We start from the raw sequence: 21354 nt of genomic DNA on the forward strand, positions 1-21354 counted from the left end.
CACCAAAAACTACAAATACATAAGTCCAAAAACACAATCAAAAACAAAAAACAATTACACAGCTAAATCAAAGATATCATAATCTCATCCCTTATATAGACACAACCCACCCCAATACAATTCCCCTGCTCAAAAACAAACCCACAATTAACATGAAGCAGATATGCGTACATAAAATAAACAACTTACTTGAAAAACACAGTACATGATTTCCAACCCCAACCCTATTTACCATAATCCCGCCCCTTATGCAAATTACCTTCCACCCCCAAATTCACCCAACAGTCTTATTTACAAATTACAGGAACATTAAAGGACCTAGACTATTTCCAATCCCAGATATCCACTATGGATTTCCATTTCTCCTTTGCAGCATGAAAACCCCATCTTTTTATGTCCCCTTCTACCAACCCTCTCAAATTCCATAAAAGCCTTCTATATAACCCATCTACTGTACAAACAATTCCCCTCTTGACTAACAAATTCCTGGAATTCCATAACTCAAACTTAATTAAACTAACTAGCAACCATAACACAAAGCTCTTAGCGTTTGCCCCACCTCCCACCTTCAACCCATATAACACAACTGCAGGAAGTACACAGAAAGTGGAGGACAGGCTACTAAACAAAGTTTCACATTTGTTCCAGGTCCGCTGAGCAAAATTACAGTCCCAAAACACGTGGCTGATCGACTCCACCGCATGACACCCGGCTCTAGGACACTCCTGCTGCTTTGTCAGCTTATGTTTGAACAAAACCTCACGAACTGCCAAACGACCCCAAGCGGATAGCCAGTTCAAATCCATTAGATGGTGCTGTAGCCCTCTGGGCTGGACTCGCCGCCAGACCACGTTGGGGACGCCACCTACGAGGCTGGCCTCTTCAGCTTGAGTTACTGCAGAATAGAGCCGTCTGTGGTTAAGCAGGACCTGGTGATCTTTAAGCTCAGGGTGCTGTTTCAGCCAGTGTGTCGCATGCCGATAGTGCCATGGCAGATCGTTCCCATGAGGCAAAACGTTGGACCACTGAGCCAGGGCGCGCACGTGGCTAGATAGCCAGAACCTGACAAAATACTGAAAGGGATGTGAGACTGGGGAATGCAGAGCTATACACAGGCCAGACACATATATACAGTTTAGCTTTACAGGGAAGTTGGGAACTCCCCGTCCGCCTTCTTCCACTGGGCGATACATATCGACTCTGCGCACATACTCATATTTTCCCCCCCACATGAACATAAAAACCTCCCTTACCAGATATCTGTTGAAGCGCGCAGGCATGGGATACACCGATGCTAGATAAACCAGCACAGGCAGAAACACCACTTTCAGGATCAGGACTTTACCTACAAAGGACAGCTGCTTGTTCTTCCAGTGCGTCAGCTGCAGCCTAGCCTTCTCCAGCCTCTGGGACCAATTGCACCAAGCAGCATCCTGTGCCGTGAATAACACCCCTAGAATCTTAAGGGGCCCTTGACAGATGTCCAATCCATGCGCTGGTCCCAGCTGTTCTTTCCAAGGCCCGAAGAACTTGATCTGACTTTTCCCCCTGTTTAGCTTTGCACCTGACGCGAGGGAGAAGTTCTCGAAGACGTCCAAGGCCGCCTGTAGGCTAAGGTAAGAGCTGAGAAATAAGGTAACATCGTCAGCATATAATGCCACCTTAACTCTTTTTCCTCCACTCCCAGGTACGAGGATCCCGTCAATGGATGGCTCCTTCTGGACTGCCCGCGCATAAGGTTCCATATATAGTGCAAAAAGTAATGGGGACAGGGGGCAGCCCTGACGCACACCAGACTCTTGGAGAACCAGTCCTCCCAGGTGCCCGTTCACCAGAACTCTACTGCCAACCTGTGAGTACAGTATTTTTAACCAGCCCAGCATGACAGGGCCGAATCCCATCTTCTCCATCACTTGCCAGACAAAGGTGTGTGAGACATTGTCAAAAGCTTTTTCTAGGTCCAAGCTGGCGATCAGCAACGGGACGTTCCTGTTCTCGGACCACGCTATCACATCCCGTACTAGTTGGAGGGTCCAGCTGGCACGCCGACCTCGAACCCCGCAGGTTTGGTCCCAACCGATCACATGAGCTAGGACCCCCTTCAAGCGGTTTACCAGCACTTTAGCGATCAGCTTATAGTCCACGCACAACATCTGCAGCGGCCTCCAGTTCTTAAGGTCCTTTGCAGGTCCTTTTTTATACAACAGTGTGAGGATTCCCTCCCTCATAGACTCACACATAGCCTTCCTACGAAAGATTTCCTCCGTCACCTGAAGTAAGATTGGCCCTAAGATATCCCAGAACGTCCGATAAAATTCGGCTGGTAGTCCGTCTTTACCTGGTACCTTACCAGCCTTCATGCCGAGCAGAGCGTCGCCAAGTTCCTGCAAGCTTATAGGAGCCTCCAACTGTTCTTGGGCTTTGACAGGAACCTGCGCTGTAATACCGCTCAGCAGCTTTGCACCCATGGCCTCGTCCACCGTCTTTAGGGAAAAAAGACATTGGTAAAAGTGCCTCACCACTTCCAGCATCTCCTCACTACTAGTAACTATTTTCCCCTCTGAAGTCTGAATGCCAGTCATCACACTGCGCTTCTGTCTCTGACGAATTTGCCGGAAGAAAAAACTGGAACATGTTTCGTGAGATTGTATGAACTGCACGTGGGCTCTGAACAGGTAACTCCTTGCCTTTTGCTCGTGATAAGTGCGCAGTTCAGCTTTAGCTGCTGCAATATCTTCAGGGCACACTGACATATCCTTATTACACTGGGAAAACAAGGTGTTTAATCTTTCCTGCAGCGCCCTGCCCTTCTGCCGCTCACGCTTGAGCCTTGCTCTGCCATAAATTCTGGTCTCCTTTCTAATTTTCTTTTTTAAGTGTTCCCACCAATCAATCAGGGGAGTCCCCAGATTCCTCTCCTTCCACCATGTTTGCAATTTGTACCTCATTACCTTGACATATTCGTCTTCTCTTAGGTTCTCCGTATTTAACTTCCACACCCCACGCCCAAACTGGTTCCTTAAATGTGGAAAATGGGCCTCTACTAGGGCATGGTCAGAAAAACCTACCGGCAGCACCACCACCTTCTCCACAGGTACGTCCAGTGAGGCGAATACATAATCAAGGCGCTTCACAGTACCTTGAGCGTTCCTCCACGTGGCCTCTGCTTTCTCCTTTCGGATCCGGTAGGCGCAGTCGTAAAGTCCAAACTGTGCTAGAAGAAGATTGAGCTGCTTTGCCCCTGGATCCCTCTTATCTTGGAGGTCCACGTTAAAGTCTCCTCCCATGATGATCCATTTGTTGGTAAGGCAAACAGGATAAAGTTCCTTAAAGAAATCTGCCCGTAAAGCCATCATTGCCGGGGCATACACACACACACACCGAAAGCAATTCTCACCCGAACAAATATCCAAATATAAGGCTCTCCCAGGCACTACATTCACACATTTCTCCACTATAAAATTGCGATTGCCAAATAAAACTCCAACTCCCGAGGAGTGGACACCTCCGATATTCCATCTAGAATCTCCTCTGTCCCACTCACGAGTGAACTGTATGACGTCTCTTTCATCTTTTAGATGGACTTCCTGCACCAAACAAATATCAAAAACCATGGTTTTCAGGTAAGAAAAAAAGGCCGTCCTCTTTACTAAGTTCCTTAAACCCCGAATATTTAAAGTTAATATTTTCAACATTAGGGGGCAGTAAAAAGGCTCATCAGCTCCATGTAGGCTTGACGCACTGACGCCTCCCTTTGTCCCTGCAAATATAGTTTATCTATTTTACCTCCTGATCGCGTACAGCCAACTGACACTCCTTCATGCATCCTCAGCACACGTCGGAAGTTTGACGGCCGGGGCGGGTACTGCACGTTTCCGTTCTTCCAGGCACAGGCCTCCAAAAACTGCAGCGGGACCTCCAGAATCTTCAGCACTTTGTCAGGGCGCCTTTCCACCCCCACCTCGTACATCTCCTTCAGTTCTCCCTTGTCCCTTATCCATTTCTTTACAAAGTCACCCAACAACATCTTCTTATTGGTCGCATCTATCTGGTTGCGGCCCTTTACTTCGAGGGTTGAAATCTCCTCACCAGAGTGCTCACAACGCACGACAATCCCTGCCGGAGATAGCCCTTGCTCATTGAAGGTCCTAGGCCAGACTATTTTGCTGGCCTTTTCGTCCCATTTACAGAACTTCTTGAACCTCATAGGTACCTCAGCGAATATAAAGACATCTCGTTCTTCTCTCTGCAGGGCGACGCGTGGCTGCATGTGTTCTTCTGAGGCTTCTGCCGAGGTCGGGGTCATCTCCGTTTCTGGAATGACAAAGCCTGAGGACATACCCGACTCTGCCGTAAGGGGGGGGTCACCCACACCACTTACCTCGCCCTCCGACCCTAGTGGAGTAGATTCGGCCTGGGCCAACGAATCTGTGGCCATCGACTCAAGGTATTCCATGGGATCTACACCCGATTTCTTCACCAAGGGCGGCACATCATTTTCCGCCTTTCTTTTCACAACTTTCCTGGCCTGGACGGTGTCCATGGCCTCCTCTTCATCCACTCTGTCCCCCCAGTCTGACCCTACTTCCTCCGCAGAGGGCAGGCTTGATTCCTCAGCCAACGCTCTTATATGCTCTAGCGCGGCGAGCGAGACCCCACCTTCCTCCTCTGCGCTCCCCAGGACCTCCTCAGCACTCACCGGAGCCTCCGTCTCTTCTTCGCCGCTGCGATCTTCTGCTGAGGTAAGTGCTGTTGCCGTCTGCCTGTGGTCCGTTACCTCCTGCCCTTGATCCACACCCTCAGGTTCCATCACCTCCTCGCCAGCGTCAGGGACCAGCGACGCCGGTGCCGGGCCCTCTGCTGCATCTTCTGCCTGGTGAACTGAGGTAACACTTGCTGCCGATGTGCCACCCGCCACGGCTGCGAAACTCATACCTTTCTTTGGGCACGCCCTGTAAATGTGCCCAGAGACCCCGCACAAATTACATTTCGGCTCAGCCCTGCACATGAAGGTGCTGTGCCCCACAGTATCACACCTTCGACAGACCTCCACATCACAGTCAGCAGCATAATGGCCCTTCTGCCTGCATCGTCTACACGCCAAGGGTTGATCAGGGTAGTACAGATAACCTGTATAAGTTCCAATTGAGAAGTTAGCAGGAGGGTGCAAGAGCCCATCTTCAGCACTAGGGTCCGCTCTGAAACGCACCAGAAATTTCCTTTTCCCGTTCCAGACTCTCTTCCTATCCATCTCCTTGATACCCGTGCCCTGAACGTCAACAAATCTTTTAAGAAAATTAACAATGTCTGCGTCTGGGGTAAAAGGGTTGTTCATATGGACCCATATGGGTCTCGCCTCCCGTGCAAACAAAGGTTCAAGGAAAAAATGAACAAAAGGTTCCTCCAGTCTGCGAGCAGTCAAAACAGACCAAACTTTCGTGCACTGTTCAGCAGAGTAAAGTGACAAATCAAAAATCTTTTTACCTGGAAAGTCCTGGAGGCAATAGATCTCTTCAGGCTGTAAGGACAAATGCTTGAAAAGGACTTCATCCTCGAAAGCATCCCTCTTGGCAAAATCCTTGTCAGAAGCCTCCACTCGCAGCACAAAACGCACAGTATGCCTTGGTCTTGCATTCTTGCTTGAAGTCCTCTCCATCTTGTGTAGAGTGGCCGGAATCCTATCCGCCACAAAGAAAAAATCGCCGTCGCCTGGAAAAAGCCGCGCCGTCCACCCCTTCCCGCCTTTGACTCAGAGCCCAAGCCGCGGTCAGGCCACGCACTCAGGATCTTCGCCAAAAGGCCGAGAAGCGATGCCCGACGCCGGCCTTGGGCGGGCGCGCGGGCGTCCGGCTGGCGCGCAGCGGCGCAGGCCGACGCCTCGGGAGCCCGGTCCGCACGCGGCTGCCGGCCGCCCGGACTCCGCTCTCCCCCTCTCTTGCCTGCCTGCTTGCTCGCCTGCCTGCCCGCCAGTCCCGGGCGGGGGCCCTGCTCTTGGATCTCCTGTCAACGGCCCGACAACGACCGCAGCCGCAGGGGGGCGCCAGCCGGCCGGCCTCCTTAGCTTAGGCCCCTCCCACCAGCAGCAGCTGTGCCGAGCGAGCTGCAAGCGAAAGCGGACCGTCGGCACCTGCGGGCAGAGGCAAGGGGCAGCGCTCTCTCGGGAGGGACGGGGACACACACACACACACACACACACAGACGCGCGCCTGCCTGCCGGAAAAAAAGGAAGAAAAGGTGTATATACTAAGTTTTTTGGAGGGAAACCGCCCGGCTGTCGAAAGGGGCCCGCCTGCCAGGACGGGGACGGACACACACACACACACACACACACACAAAAGCCACGCCTGCCTCCCTGGGAAAAGGCTGAAAAAACTAAGTTTTTTGGAGGGAAAACGCACGGGAGCCGAAAAGGGGGCCGGCCTGCTTGCCCAGAGAGTCGAGACGCGGGAAAGTGCACAGAGGGAGCACGGGAACCGAGACGGGGAGGGGGAGGGGGAGAGAGAGACACACAGATGGACGAGAGACGAGACCCGAGAAGAAGGAGCTCCAGTCCACCTCGCTTGCTTGCTTGCTTGCTTGCTTGCTTGCTTGCTACGTCTGTCTTTTCACCGCTGAGAGAAGGTGGTGCACCGCTCCCGGAGGCGCTGCAATACCGGGCCGATGCGTGGAGAGGACGGAGCAAGCTCCTGATCCAGCTCCCTGTTCCAAAAATCCGTTTAATATGTGGTCCCCCGATGGGGGACGTATCAGATATTAAACTGATAAGAACAGATTTTTTTTTTTTTTTTTTTTTTATTAGAAAACAGTTCATAAAAGTACATGAATTTCATATTCACATAATTTCAACCAAAACATAAAACCACAACAACCATAAACTAACACACACACCAAACCCACCCAGAAAAACAAACCCATACAATACCCTAGGGCAACCTAAGACATCCAGAACTAATATAACCGATCAACATCTTATTCAAACCAAATCCTTCCAATTATAACATAACTAGTACACCTCCAGCCCAAATCCTCTAACCCTCTATAACCATACCCAATAATTACACTATCAAGCCATTGACTTCTACACCCTCATTTCCATATCCCGCCTTTTATGCAAATACCCTTCTCTACCCCTACTTTCTCTCCTCTTCACCTTTCCTCAGCTCAGCCAACATCTCCCTTGTAAGCTTCCCCTTCAATTCCTTGTTGATCATTCTGATCCCATCCATATCCGGCCCAGACACCGCAACACTAGTCAAAGCATTACCCGTAAATGCGTACTCGATCAAAAAGGAACGATGTTTCCTCTCCATCCGCTCTGACACTTTTTTCACGGGTCTCCTGTAATCCAAGCCTGCATGATCAAATTTATAATGCTGTCGGGTCTTATACCCCTCCCTCATCGGCCTCTCCCTCCAGTTCGGCACCTCTTCCATCATTATCACGCGATCTCTCCTTCCCCTCCTCCAATCTTCCCACCAGCCATCACCCTGCTCTTCCTCACTCACACTCTCTGATGTTACACTCCCCTCCTTCGCCCCCTCCTCCACACTTCCTCCCCCACCCCCTTCTATCTCACTCCCGTACCCCGTCTCCCTTCCCACCCCCACTTCCTCCACTACCTTGGAAGTACCAGCGCTCTCGCCCTCCTTCTCTTTCATCTCGGACTCCTCAACTCTTACACCCTCACTAACCCCTTCAACTCCCCTCTGGCCCAGTACATCCTCAATAAACATCTCCAACTCCCTTTCAACCTCTGTACTTTCTGCCTCCCTAGCCCCTTCTATTCCCATCTGTCCTAGTACCGCATCGCTGGGTACCTCCGGCTCACTTTCAATCTCTATACTTTCTATCTCTAAAGCCTCGTAAGGGTTTGGGTCAGCTACACTTATCCTGCCTTCTTTCACCTGTCGTTGTTCCTCCCCCCTCTCCATTTGCCTCTTACTCTTCCTCTTAGCAAACACAGACCGGTTCTCCCCCTTTTCCTCATCAGATACAATTTCTGCCCAATTCGCACCCCCCGCCAAAATTCCCTCCATTATTTCCACCTCCACCCCTACCCCCCCTGCAGACTCAAGGCCTCCACCCTCTCCTAGTCCTTCTGCCTCCATGTCCATTTCTTCACTCTCAAGCCTGCCAGTCTGCTCGTCTATGCCCGATCCAGCTGTATCCTGCCTTCTGGCTGGCTGCGACTCCTTCTTCTTTGACGCTACTGTAGCAGCAGCCTCAGCGTATGTCCTCTTCCTGTCCGGGCAGACATTATACAGGTGTCCCTGCATCCCACACAAGTTACACCGGACTACTGCCCGGCAGTCCACAGCAAGGTGGCCTTCTGCGCCACATTTCCTACAGACCTTACTAGTACATGTCGCTACCACATGTCCCTCCTTGCCGCATCTATGACAAACCTTCGGTTGACCAGGGTACCTCACCGTGCCCCCGTTCGCCCCGATGGAAAAGGCCGGAGGGGGGTGCACCACCCCACCCTCTGGTGCCGCACCAGGCCGGAGGCGAACCAGGAACCTCCTTCTGCCTGTCCAATACCCTTTTTCATCTCTCTCTTTTGTTCCAGAACCTTGCACATCCACGTACCTCCTCAAAAAAGTCACAATGTCCTCTTCCGGTATAAACGGATTGTGCATATGTACATACAAGGGTCTTAATTCTCTAGCAAACAGGGGTTCTATCCTGAATGCATTCAAAGGTGCCTCCTCTTTGTTCTCTACCACTTTCTCCCACACTCGGCGACAAATCGCAGCTGATGCTAAAGTCACATCCATCAACCCTTTGGCAAAAAATGTCTGCAAACAAAAAACCTCTTCCAATGCCAGTGAAAAAACCCCAACCAAAATCTTCTCAGCAAAATAACCTCTGTCCAAAAAAACCTTCCCAGTGTCCAAACTCTTCACCACGAAACGCACCGAGTCCCGCATTCGTCCCTCTCTGGACAAAGGGTCCCCGGCCGTCAAAAAAGCAGTGCGCTCACCCATCTTCTCCAAAACAAGCTGGTTTCCTGCTGATCCTCCCAGTCCTTCAGTTCCGAAATCTCCAGTCGAACTCCTGTTCCAGGCTCCAGATTCCCCTCCTCTGCACGGCTCTCTCCAGTCCTCCTTCCGCCTTCCCAACCCTCGGACCAAGACCAAGCTGCGGACAAGCCACACACTTGATCTTAGCCAAAAGGCCGAGAAGCGATGCCCGACGCCGGCCTTGGGCGGGCGCGCGGGCGTCCGGCTGGCGCGCAGCGGCGCAGGCCGACGCCTCGGGAGCCCGGTCCGCACGCGGCTGCCGGCCGCCCGGACTCCGCTCTCCCCCTCTCTTGCCTGCCTGCTTGCTCGCCTGCCTGCCCGCCAGTCCCGGGCGGGGGCCCTGCTCTTGGATCTCCTGTCAACGGCCCGACAACGACCGCAGCCGCAGGGGGGCGCCAGCCGGCCGGCCTCCTTAGCTTAGGCCCCTCCCACCAGCAGCAGCTGTGCCGAGCGAGCTGCAAGCGAAAGCGGACCGTCGGCACCTGCGGGCAGAGGCAAGGGGCAGCGCTCTCTCGGGAGGGACGGGGACACACACACACACACACACACACACACACACACAGACGCGCGCCTGCCTGCCGGAAAAAAAGGAAGAAAAGGTGTATATACTAAGTTTTTTGGAGGGAAACCGCCCGGCTGTCGAAAGGGGCCCGCCTGCCAGGACGGGGACGGACACACACACACACACACACACACACACACAAAAGCCACGCCTGCCTCCCTGGGAAAAGGCTGAAAAAACTAAGTTTTTTGGAGGGAAAACGCACGGGAGCCGAAAAGGGGGCCGGCCTGCTTGCCCAGAGAGTCGAGACGCGGGAAAGTGCACAGAGGGAGCACGGGAACCGAGACGGGGAGGGGGAGGGGGAGAGAGAGACACACAGATGGACGAGAGACGAGACCCGAGAAGAAGGAGCTCCAGTCCACCTCGCTTGCTTGCTTGCTTGCTTGCTTGCTTGCTTGCTACGTCTGTCTTTTCACCGCTGAGAGAAGGTGGTGCACCGCTCCCGGAGGCGCTGCAATACCGGGCCGATGCGTGGAGAGGACGGAGCAAGCTCCTGATCCAGCTCCCTGTTCCAAAAATCCGTTTAATATGTGGTCCCCCGATGGGGGACGTATCAGATATTAAACTGATAAGAACAGATTTTTTTTTTTTTTTTTTTTTTATGTTTTTTATTACAAACATAACAAACTTCAACACAGCACAGTAAGACAACCACACCCTTCCCCAACATTCAAACATACCCTAAACCAGCCTCCCTCTGTAACACTAACAACAACCCTTATACTATTACACTCAACAATCCGAAACACAAATCAAACGGTCATGAAAATGTTAGTACAACAGTATTCATATTGGTTCATTTCGAAAATAGAATCACAAAAGAAACAGACATCAGAACCATAAACACAAAACCGTTACATTACCATAATCCCGCCCTGTATGCAAAAAAGATCCCTCCTCCATCCCCAACATTCCTTATATTATTATAAAACAAACCCATATACAGAAATCAATTTAACACCCCAAAGAAATTAATCCCTTCCATCTTTCTTTGGCCGCAGCAAAACCCCACCGTAAGATGTCCCACCGAACACGTCTAGTAACTTCATTTTTGCCTTTGCTAAATACAGATAAGGCTGAAACACAACTGCCATGCTCCACCACCTCCCTCCTCGCTACCCATATATAAAATTTAACCAAACTAATTATATACCATAACACAAATTCATTATTCCATTTTCTCACCCCCTTTACTCCCCGAAACACCACCCGACTGCTTAAAACAAAATCAACAGCGACTTTCTGTAATAATTCAGCACTGTGACCCCACACCCTTTGGGCGAAAACACAGCCCCAGAAAACGTGAAGCAGGGTTTCGACCTCAGAACAGCCAGGCTGCGGGCACTTATCCTGTCTGGACAACCCATGCCTGTAGAGCGTGTCCCTCACCGGCAACCTGTTCCAGAGAGCCCGCCAGTTTAGGTCCTTGAGTCTGTTTTCTAGACCCACCGGCTGGATCTGCCGCCACTCCTCCTCCGACACCCCCACCACTGCAGGTTCCCCCTTCTCCATGATAGTCCTATACATCTGTTTGTGGTCCGTAGCCCCCAAGCCCTTTCTGAACCCTGGGTGCTTCTGTAACCACACCACCGCATGTCTATAATGCCAGGGCAATTTTTGCGCCTTCGGCGTTGTATTCGTCCAGACTACCAGGTGCTTCATCGTATTCGCAAACCACAAACGGATAAAACATACACAAAGGTGATCCGGATCTTCGTATAGTGTTTTACACAAATTTTCGACAAATATTGTGTCTAGTTTCAACGGGAAGTCTGGAACCGACCTACCACCCTCCTCCACTGGCCTGCACATATCCGCTCTCTTGATGTACTCATGCCCCCCACTCCAAACGAAGTGGAAGACCGCCCTCACCAGGTTTCGACGCAGCCGAGCAGGCAGAGGGAACACACAAGCCAAATGAAGCAGCAATGGCAGTATGTCTACCTTTAGGACTAGTACTTTCCCTGTGTACGTCAGCGACCTATTCAACCACATACCGATCTTTTGATTTACCTTCCCCAGCCTCAGGTCCCAGTTGATCCTGGCGGAGTCCTGCGTATGAAAAAGAACTCCCAGAATTTTAACCGGTCCCGTCACCAAGGTAAGACCGCCCGTCACATCTTGTCTTTCCTTCCATCTACCGAAGTATTTAACCGTACACTTTGCTTTGTTCAAAAAAGCACCTGTCCCTTTGGTCATACTATCTGCTATCTGTAGTACTTGGTGAAGACTTCTGTCAGTGCTAAGAAACAGAGAAATATCGTCTGCATAGGCTGCTATTTTCGCCTGTTCTCCTCCACTCCCAGGAACCACCACCCCTTCCACTCGAGGATCCCCACGAATCCGATGCAGAAAGGGTTCTATGTACAGCACATATAATAAGGGGGACAGAGGGCATCCCTGTCTCACCCCACACCTGACCGGAATGCCCATGCCAAGCATACCGTTGATGCATACCCTTGAGATGACATTATTATACAAAACCTTGATCCATCTGATGAGGCCCTCATCCAGCCCCACTCTTCTCATCACCTCCCAAAGGAATGAGTGATGCACCCGGTCAAAGGCCTTATTTTGGTCTAGGCTCACAAGCATCATCTCAAGGTTCCTGTCCTCCACCCATTCAATGACGTCCCTGATCAACTGCAGGTTCCACTTTACGTTTCTACCCTCCACACTGCAGGTTTGGTCTTTACTTATCAGGTCCGGCATCACCTTCCTCAGCCGTCTCCCCAATACTCTGGCCAAGATCTTATAATCGGAACAGAGTAATTGGATCGGCCTCCAGTTCTCCAGATCTTCCTTGTCTCCTTTCTTAAACACCAGAGACATAATACCTGTCCTCATCGTTCTGCCGAGTTCACCCTCCCTCAGGACTTCGTTATAAACCTCCAACAACACCGGTAGTAACCTTTCTCGGAAGGTTACATAAAATTCCGTCGGGAGTCCGTCCATCCCCGGGGTGGTACCTCTACGCAGGCCACCAATGGCTTCTCCAATCTCAGTCATTGTTAGGGCCTCACCCACACCTTCCATACCATCAATCTTCCTGTCAAACCCAATCAACCACTCATCCCACAAACTCTCATCCACTGGTTTCTCTGAAAATAAAACCTTGTAAAAATTAGTTGCACACCTCACCATGCCTTCTATGTCTCTGACCCTGGACCCATCTTCTCTCCTCAGACCCTCGAAGAGAGTCCTCTTCTGTCTGGCTCTGACCGAGCCAAAAAACTGGGCTGAGCACCTCTCCTCCCCCTCAATCAGGTTACCCTTCAACCTAAACAAAAAATCCTTAGCTCTCTCTACCCAAAGTTCTTTCAGTCTGAGTTTAAGCTCAGAAACTTTTGTCATGTCGAAAGCACCACCCTGGTTGGAAACCACATACTGCTCTTCTAGTTCCTGCTGCAATCTCACAAGCTCTCCTCTCTCTGCTACCTTCTTTTGGCTACAGTATGAGATAGAAGCCTTGGAGATCGCCCTTTTACAGGCTTCCCACCACAGCACCGCTGTCTGGTACCGCCCCCTCTGTAACTGGAACCGATCCAAAAGCGCAACTATCAAACTCTGATAATCGGCTTCCAATAACACTTTCGTGTTCAGTTTCCAGTAGTTTGATTTAGGGTCCATACCATCTGGTATCAAATCAACCGACAGCAACAGATGATCTGAAAACCATACCGGAGTAACCGTTGCCGCCTGTGTCAACCCACGTAGGGTGGTGAAGATATAATCAAGTCTTCTGAAGACACCCCTTCCATTACTCCATGTGTGCATTCTCTGTCCCTGACTATAGTCCTTGTGACCATCTTTTAGGTGAAACCGTGATATTAATTCTTTAAGATCACTCACACTCACACCACTCGCATCACATACATCAATATTAAAATCCCCTCCCATCACCACCACTCTATTGGTGTACAGATGTGGCTCAAGGTCCTTCAAAAACGCCCCCTGGAGCCGCCTTTCGGCAGGCCCGTAGACAGCTATTAAACGTACCTGCAATCTTTCCCATGCCCCATCTACAATCATTAGCCTTCCTGGGACTATGCAGTTAACTTCGCTTACAGAGAAATTCGGGGTTCCACATAGGATCCCGATTCCGGATGAGTGCACTCCCCCTACACTCCACCAGGACTCCCCTTTTACCCAGTCTCTCTTAAAGGTGACAATATCACCTTTTGTGCCTAAGTGTACTTCCTGCAAGAAACAAAAGCCGAAATGGCGCGCTTCTAACCATTTGAAGACGCCAATCCGCTTACTATGATTTTTAAGCCCTCTGGCGTTAATAGTACATACGGTACGACTCATGTTGGGTCAAAGGGAGTCTGCAGCTGCAACCCGTCTCCCAAACTAAAAGCACTCTCTATTCCAAGAGGACTGAGGAGATTCCCACCCACACTCATAACCTGCGGGGACCCCTCCCCCAGGGATGATGGACTTACCCCAGGATCATCGGAGGTCAGGAGGTGGATACCGCCGTCTTTCCCCGACTGTTCTGAGGTCTCTGAAACGAAATCCTCCTGTTCCACCACTATATCGCCCTGGCCCGGGGGTATGGGGTCGTCGAGGGTACTGACCTCAGCAGAGGCCTCCAAGGGGTCAGCCTCCTCACCCTGCTCTCCACCCCTCTCCCTCTGTTCCCCTTCCTCCCTACTCCCCCCCTCCCTACCTCCCTCTCCCTCTCCCTCTACACCCCCCTCCACCCCTACCTCCTTCCTACCCCCTTTCTTACACTCCCCCCTCGCCCTCTTTACAGCAATCGCCTTTTTCCGTCTCGGCATTCTCTGTCCTCTCTCTCCGTCTTCTCCCTTCTCTGCCTCGACGTCACTGTTCCCCGAGTCCTCCTCAACAGCTAGGACCTGAAAACGATTAGCCACAGTCTCGAACACGCACTCGTCGGACCTCATTCTTCTCTTCTCTGCCGCCGACTTCCTCTTTGCAGCCCTGCTAGGCTGGGTAACCCACTCCGGCGACTCCGACTCTGCCCTGTCCATCACTTCCGCCCACGACGAGGTCCCCGGACGCGCCTCTTCAGGTACCTTGGTCGCCTTTGGCATCTCCTCTGGTCTGTCGTCTCTTTCTTCTCTTGCGTCTGCTTGTGTCCTCTGGGTGGTCGCGGTCTTCTGCTGTGGTCTGCTCTCCTCTCTCCTCGGGCCCTCTGCCGAAGTCCGCACCACATCTGCAAAACTTCGACTCTTCATCGGACAAACCCTGTACACATGGCCTTCTGCCCCACACAGGTCGCACGTTAAGACCTTAGTACAGTCCTTAGTTTCGTGAGTTGTGGCCTTACACTTTCTACACACACCGCCAGGACAGTTCGCCGCTACATGACCCCTCTGGAAACACTTCTTGCACGTCACCGGTTGGCCTGGATAGAAGAGGTAGCCTCTATTAGGCCCAATCGTGAAATAAGCCGGGGGATGTACCACTCCCTCACCCTCAGATGGCTTAGGTTTTAGCCGCACCGTGTATCTTCTTTTACCGGTCCACACTCTGAGGACATCTAAATCTTTTTGACCTTCTCCCTGCACGTCCACAAATCTGGATAAAAAGGTGATTACGTCTCTTTCTGGGACCCGATGATTAAATAGGTGAATTGTCAGAGTCCTGAGCTCCCTGGCAAACAAAGGCTCTATCAAGAAATCATTAAGCGGTTCCACATCTCTTCCTTCACACACCTTTTCCCAGGCTTTCTCACAAAGTTCATCCGATGCAAGCGACAGGTCGTATATCCCTCTGACTGGGAAATCTTGTAGACAATCAATGTCCTTCAATTTAATCCCTAGAGCCTTCATCAGGACTACTCTTTCAAACCGCTCACGGTTCATCCATTCCTTCTTCTTCTCTGCCTCCTTCACAACAAAACGCACTGTGCACCGCATCTGCCCCTCACGGGACAGAGGGTGCACAGCCGCCGAACCGCGGGCCCACTCACCACCTTCGACCGCTGTCATCTTGGAGGCCCCACTTCGCCCCCTGGGCTCAACCCAGGGCGACTACCCGTGGTGACCTTGGTGGACTTCTGCTTCGGTCTTCTGATGGTAAGGTTCCGCCCGTCTGGTCTGGTTCCGTTGTCCGCTGTCTTCTCCTTCTCCTCTTCGCCTTCGTTGTCTTCGCCTTTTGTCAAGTCCTCAGACCGCGGTCATGCCACGTATCTTTAGATCTTGGCCAAAAGGCCGAGAAGCGATGCCCGACGCCGGCCTTGGGCGGGCGCGCGGGCGTCCGGCTGGCGCGCAGCGGCGCAGGCCGACGCCTCGGGAGCCCGGTCCGCACGCGGCTGCCGGCCGCCCGGACTCCGCTCTCCCCCTCTCTTGCCTGCCTGCTTGCTCGCCTGCCTGCCCGCCAGTCCCGGGCGGGGGCCCTGCTCTTGGATCTCCTGTCAACGGCCCGACAACGACCGCAGCCGCAGGGGGGCGCCAGCCGGCCGGCCTCCTTAGCTTAGGCCCCTCCCACCAGCAGCAGCTGTGCCGAGCGAGCTGCAAGCGAAAGCGGACCGTCGGCACCTGCGGGCAGAGGCAAGGGGCAGCGCTCTCTCGGGAGGGACGGGGACACACACACACACACACACACACAGACGCGCGCCTGCCTGCCGGAAAAAAAGGAAGAAAAGGTGTATATACTAAGTTTTTTGGAGGGAAACCGCCCGGCTGTCGAAAGGGGCCCGCCTGCCAGGACGGGGACGGACACACACACACACACACACACACACAAAAGCCACGCCTGCCTCCCTGGGAAAAGGCTGAAAAAACTAAGTTTTTTGGAGGGAAAACGCACGGGAGCCGAAAAGGGGGCCGGCCTGCTTGCCCAGAGAGTCGAGACGCGGGAAAGTGCACAGAGGGAGCACGGGAACCGAGACGGGGAGGGGGAGGGGGAGAGAGAGACACACAGATGGACGAGAGACGAGACCCGAGAAGAAGGAGCTCCAGTCCACCTCGCTTGCTTGCTTGCTTGCTTGCTTGCTTGCTTGCTACGTCTGTCTTTTCACCGCTGAGAGAAGGTGGTGCACCGCTCCCGGAGGCGCTGCAATACCGGGCCGATGCGTGGAGAGGACGGAGCAAGCTCCTGATCCAGCTCCCTGTTCCAAAAATCCGTTTAATATGTGGTCCCCCGATGGGGGACGTATCAGATATTAAACTGATAAGAACAGATTTTTTTTTTTTTTTTTTTATTATAACAATCATACAAAAAATCACATCTCAAAATTATAACCCATACAAATCAACCAAACGTATTACACAGCTAAATCAGACCTTTTCATGAAATCAGTCCATTTTTACATAATCCCACCCCTTAAACCCATCACAGTATCCACCCCCGCCCCAATTTCTCCAAAACAGTCAAACAAAAACCTACCCACTTATACATTTAACAATATTGTACTAACATAGATCCCCGTCTCCATTACACTCAGCACCCACCACTAACCAACCGTGAACCAAAACCCATTACCAAACAAAGACAAAACATTCCATTACCCAAACAATCCACATTAGCATAATCCCCCCCATATGCAAAACCCGCCCTCAATTCAAACTCCTCTCGTAAACCCACAAACATTTACTCTAACATTACACTACTACCTTGTTTTTTCCGAGCCTTCTTCTTTTTTTTTGGCGAACATTCCCCCTCTTCCCTATGCCCGAAATCAAACTCTTCCCCACTACCTATTAACCTCATCCAACTAAGCCCACTCTTCCTCCCCTCCTCTTCCTCTTGTCCACCTTCAGTTCTACCATTCCTACATGCCTTAAACACGAAAAGATCATTTGCACCTTTCTCTTCATTCTTCAACCCACACACCTCCCCTCCCACGTCCCCATTCTCCCTGTCAGTTTTTCCAGTCTTACCATCTCCACTCACGCCCACATTACTCCTCCGCCCTCCATTCTTCACTCTTTTCGTGCAAGTCTCATTCGTCTCCTTACTTACACCCATCCGTACCTTCTCCACACACTGACCATTTTCCTCACCAACCTTTTCCTCTGACTTCCCTATCGGGTAACTCATACACTCTCCTATCACATGTCCCAAACCGTTGCACTTAAAGCACCTTTTCTCTTCCACACACTCTTTCACCACATGTCCCATTTTCCCACACCGTTTGCAGCGCACTGACGTGCACTGCGCAGCAAAATGTCCCCGTCCTCCGCATGCTCTGCATTCGAGGGGTTGCCCAGAATACACTAGGTAACCCCTGTGTGTCCCAATCATGAAAAAAGCTGGGGGGTATATCACCCCCTCCTCCGCTGTCTTCCCCAGCCTTAGCCTCATCAAGTAAGTCCGTTTCCCAGACCACACACCATCCTTGTCCTGGTCCCTCTTCCCAGCTCCTTGCAGATCTACAAACCGGTTCAGGAAGGAGACTATCTCTTCCTCCGGGGTAAACGGATCTGAAAAGAAAACTGTCAGTACTTTCAGGTCTCTAGCAAACATTGGCTCCACACGAAACAATTTTACTGGAAACTCTTCTTTCTTCTCCTGCACCATCCGCCATACTTCAAAACATAGAACGTCCGATACTAGAGTCACTTCAAAAATCCCACATCTAACAAAGTCCTGTAGGCAGAAAACATCTGCCAGACGCACTCCCAGACATTCAATCAGAATCAAATTCTTAAACCTGTCTCTGTCCCAAACCGTCGATCCATCCAGGCGCCTCAGTGAGAAACGAAGGGAGTTCTTCCGCTGCTCGTTCCTCGCCCAAGGGTACCCCGCCATCGCTCCAACCATGTCGTCGCTCCAGGTACGCAAAAACACCGTCCAACCACGCAAAATTTCCTCGCCGCCGCCGTTCCAACCTTCTTGTCTCCAACCTTCAGCCGTCGTTCCTTCCCATCAGCATTCCATCAGCATCCCTCCTCGCCTTCCCGACCCCCTGGACTAAGATCTTGGAATTGCGGGCTTGCCGGCTTAAACCTTGATCTTAGCCAAAAGGCCGAGAAGCGATGCCCACAAAGGCGCGGACCGACGCGCGGGCGTTCCGCTGGCGCACAGTGGCGCAGGCCGACTCCTCTGGAGCCCGGGACCCGCGCAGCTGCCGGCCTCCCTGCAGCCAGAGGCCTGCCGCGGGACTCTGCTCCCCCTCTCTCTTGCCTGCCCGCCTGCCTTCCTGCCAGTCCCGGGCGGGGGCCCTGCTCTTTGATCTTCTGTCAACGGCCCGACAACGACCGCAGCCGCAGGGGGCGCCAGCCGCCCGGCCTCCTTAGCTTAGGCCCCTCCCACCGGCAGCAGCTGCGCCCAACCGGCTGCAAGCCAAAGCCGAGCGCCAGCACCTGCGGGCAGAGGCAAGGGGCAGCTCTCTCTCGGGAGGGAGGGAGGGACGGGGACGCGCGCGCACACACGCCTGCCTGCCTGCCTGCCGAAAAAAAAGAAAGAAAAGGTGGATATACTAAGTTTTTTGGAGGGAAAACGCCCAGCTGTCGAAAGGGGCCCGCCTGCAGGGACGGGGACGGACACGCACGCAAGCAAGCAAGCAAGCAAGCAAGCAAGCAAGCAAGCCACGCCTGCCTCCCTGGGAAAAGGCTGAAAAACCTAAGTTTTTTGGAGGGAAAACGCACGGGAGCCGAAAAGGGGGCCGGCCTGCTTGCCCAGAGAGTCGAGACGCGGGAAAGCGCACAGAGGGAGCACGGGAACCGAGAGGGCGAGAGAGAGACAGAACACAGAGACACACAGATGGGGGACGAGGGACGAGACCCGAGAAGAAGGAGCTCCAGTCCACTTCGCTTGCTTGCTCGCTCGCTCGCTAGCTAGCTAGCTACCTAGCTACCTACGTCTGTCTTTTCACCGCTGAGAGAAGGTGGTGCACCGCTCCCGGAGGCGCTGCAATACCGGGCCGATGCGTGGAGAGGACGGAGCAAGCTCCTGATCCAGCTCCCTGTTCCAAAAATCCGTTTAATATGTGGTCCCCCGATGGGGGACGTATCAGATATTAAACTGATAAGAACAGATTTTTTTTTTTTTTTTTTTTATTATACAAAATACAAAAGAAATTCCAAAAACTCCAAAAAACAAAACACAATCCCAAATACACAATAGTCACAATAACAACCAAAGTCATCTCAACCCATAATTCTGTTAAATACAAAATTCCATTCAGTAGTCAACTAACAAAAACTTCTGCATACTTACAACACTTCCCATTCAATTCTCAACAAATTATTACACAGAAAAATCAATACACAACACAAATCTGTTCATATCCCATTACATAACCTCAAACCCCACTAATCTCCATAATCCCGCCCCCTATGCAAATTAAACAAGATCCCTTTCCCAAACTTACAATACATTCATTTTCTTAACCTCATTATATACAATCAAACGCCCCATCCCAGTTTCCAAAAACAATTCACCCCACAACATCATCACATTTACATTTTTCACCCCTTATACAAACTATTCCAATAATCAAAAATCATTTAACAACCAATACAATAACTTTCTTACACTAATACATATTCAGGTCAATTAATAACAAAAACAATACACAGCAAAACCAATATCACAGCTCATCATTATTCAGTTCCACCATTTCTAAGCAACCCACCCTATAACCCAAAACCACCACAAAACCACTCTCACTTTATCATAATCCCACCCCTTATGCAAATATAACCCTGACCTCTGAAAAAACTATAACTTAGTTCTCCATCACCCCTTCCCTTTCTTTTTTCCTTTTTTTCTAACCGTCTATCCCACCCTTACCTTCCCCTTCTTATTTTCCCGTACCTTCTTCTTCAGCAGTCTTCCCCTCCTTCACTTTGCACTTCAATAGTCGACTAACAAAACCTCTAACTACTAACAACCCTTCCCACTCAATTCTCAACAAATAATTACACACTCATCCTCTTCCTCCACCATTTGTCAAAATAATCATAAGAAGCATCTTCACACTCCCCTTTCGCTTTCCCTAACACTTGATAACCTACCAACAAATTCTTCTCAATCGAAAATTCAAAAACAACATGCGGATACTTTTTTTCCACAAACCGTGAAACCGCCATCAGTCGTTTCCTAACTGAACTCTCCCGAAGATCTTCCCTCTCATCCCGAGCCACCCACCCCCGAAGCCCCTTCTTCCTTCTTTTTATAGGCCAGTGAAAATAAATACGATCCTCTCTTTCTTCCCTCCACTGCTTCCATTCAATGTCTCCATACCAACAATCCCCTTCTCTCACCATTCCCACTGCCTTTCCACCAAACCCTGAACCTTCTACTAACTCTCCCCCACCCTTCAGCCCCACTTCAACATCTTCCACCAACTCCCCACTAACTCCTACCATACTCTCAACCATCAGTTCTTCTACAGCTAGAACAGCAAAGGGGTTTGTGACCTCCACTGCCTGCCCACCCGCTTCAACCTTTTGCTCAGCAACACTCTTCCCTTCACCTTTCACCTCCTCCTCAGTCACTGAACTCTCTCCTTCTGTCTGACTCTCACAATCATCACTCTCTTCCGTCTCGCTATCTTCAGACACACTCACCTCTCGCAAACTCTGCTGTCCTACTTCCACGCTCTCGTTCACTTCTTCTGCCCTAACCATCACACATCCCTTATCCAACACACCCACCTTCCCCTCTATATCTTCCATCCCCATATTAACCCTCTTCACATTTTTCATACAATACCTTTGACCATGTCCTGGCTCATCACACAAATAACACTTCTTCTCTTGAACACAGTTCCTAACCACATGACCCTTCTTCCCACACCGTTTACAAAACACTGACTCACACTGTGCAGAAAAATGTCCACGTTCTCCA

At 51.3% G+C, this 21354-nt stretch overlaps 4 non-coding genes across 4 annotated transcripts; all 4 read right to left on the reverse strand.

The window, feature by feature from the left end:
• Positions 1-6619: 6619 nt before the first annotated feature.
• Positions 6620-6808, reverse strand: LOC148647824 (U2 spliceosomal RNA). Its single transcript, XR_015927029.1, has one exon. It is a non-coding gene; the product is annotated as a U2 spliceosomal RNA (small nuclear RNA).
• A 3203-nt stretch (positions 6809-10011) lies between these two features.
• Positions 10012-10206, reverse strand: LOC148647825 (U2 spliceosomal RNA). Its single transcript, XR_015927135.1, has one exon. It is a non-coding gene; the product is annotated as a U2 spliceosomal RNA (small nuclear RNA).
• Positions 10207-16586: 6380 nt separating this feature from the next.
• LOC148647826 (U2 spliceosomal RNA) lies at positions 16587-16781 on the reverse strand. Its single transcript, XR_015927072.1, has one exon. It is a non-coding gene; the product is annotated as a U2 spliceosomal RNA (small nuclear RNA).
• A 2604-nt stretch (positions 16782-19385) lies between these two features.
• Positions 19386-19581, reverse strand: LOC148647827 (U2 spliceosomal RNA). Its single transcript, XR_015926901.1, has one exon. It is a non-coding gene; the product is annotated as a U2 spliceosomal RNA (small nuclear RNA).
• Positions 19582-21354: the final 1773 nt, after the last annotated feature.

Source organism: Lepisosteus platostomus, chromosome 15, assembly GCF_059453375.1.
Source record: "Lepisosteus platostomus isolate fLepPlt1 chromosome 15, fLepPlt1.hap1, whole genome shotgun sequence".
Lineage (NCBI taxonomy): Eukaryota > Metazoa > Chordata > Actinopteri > Semionotiformes > Lepisosteidae > Lepisosteus > Lepisosteus platostomus.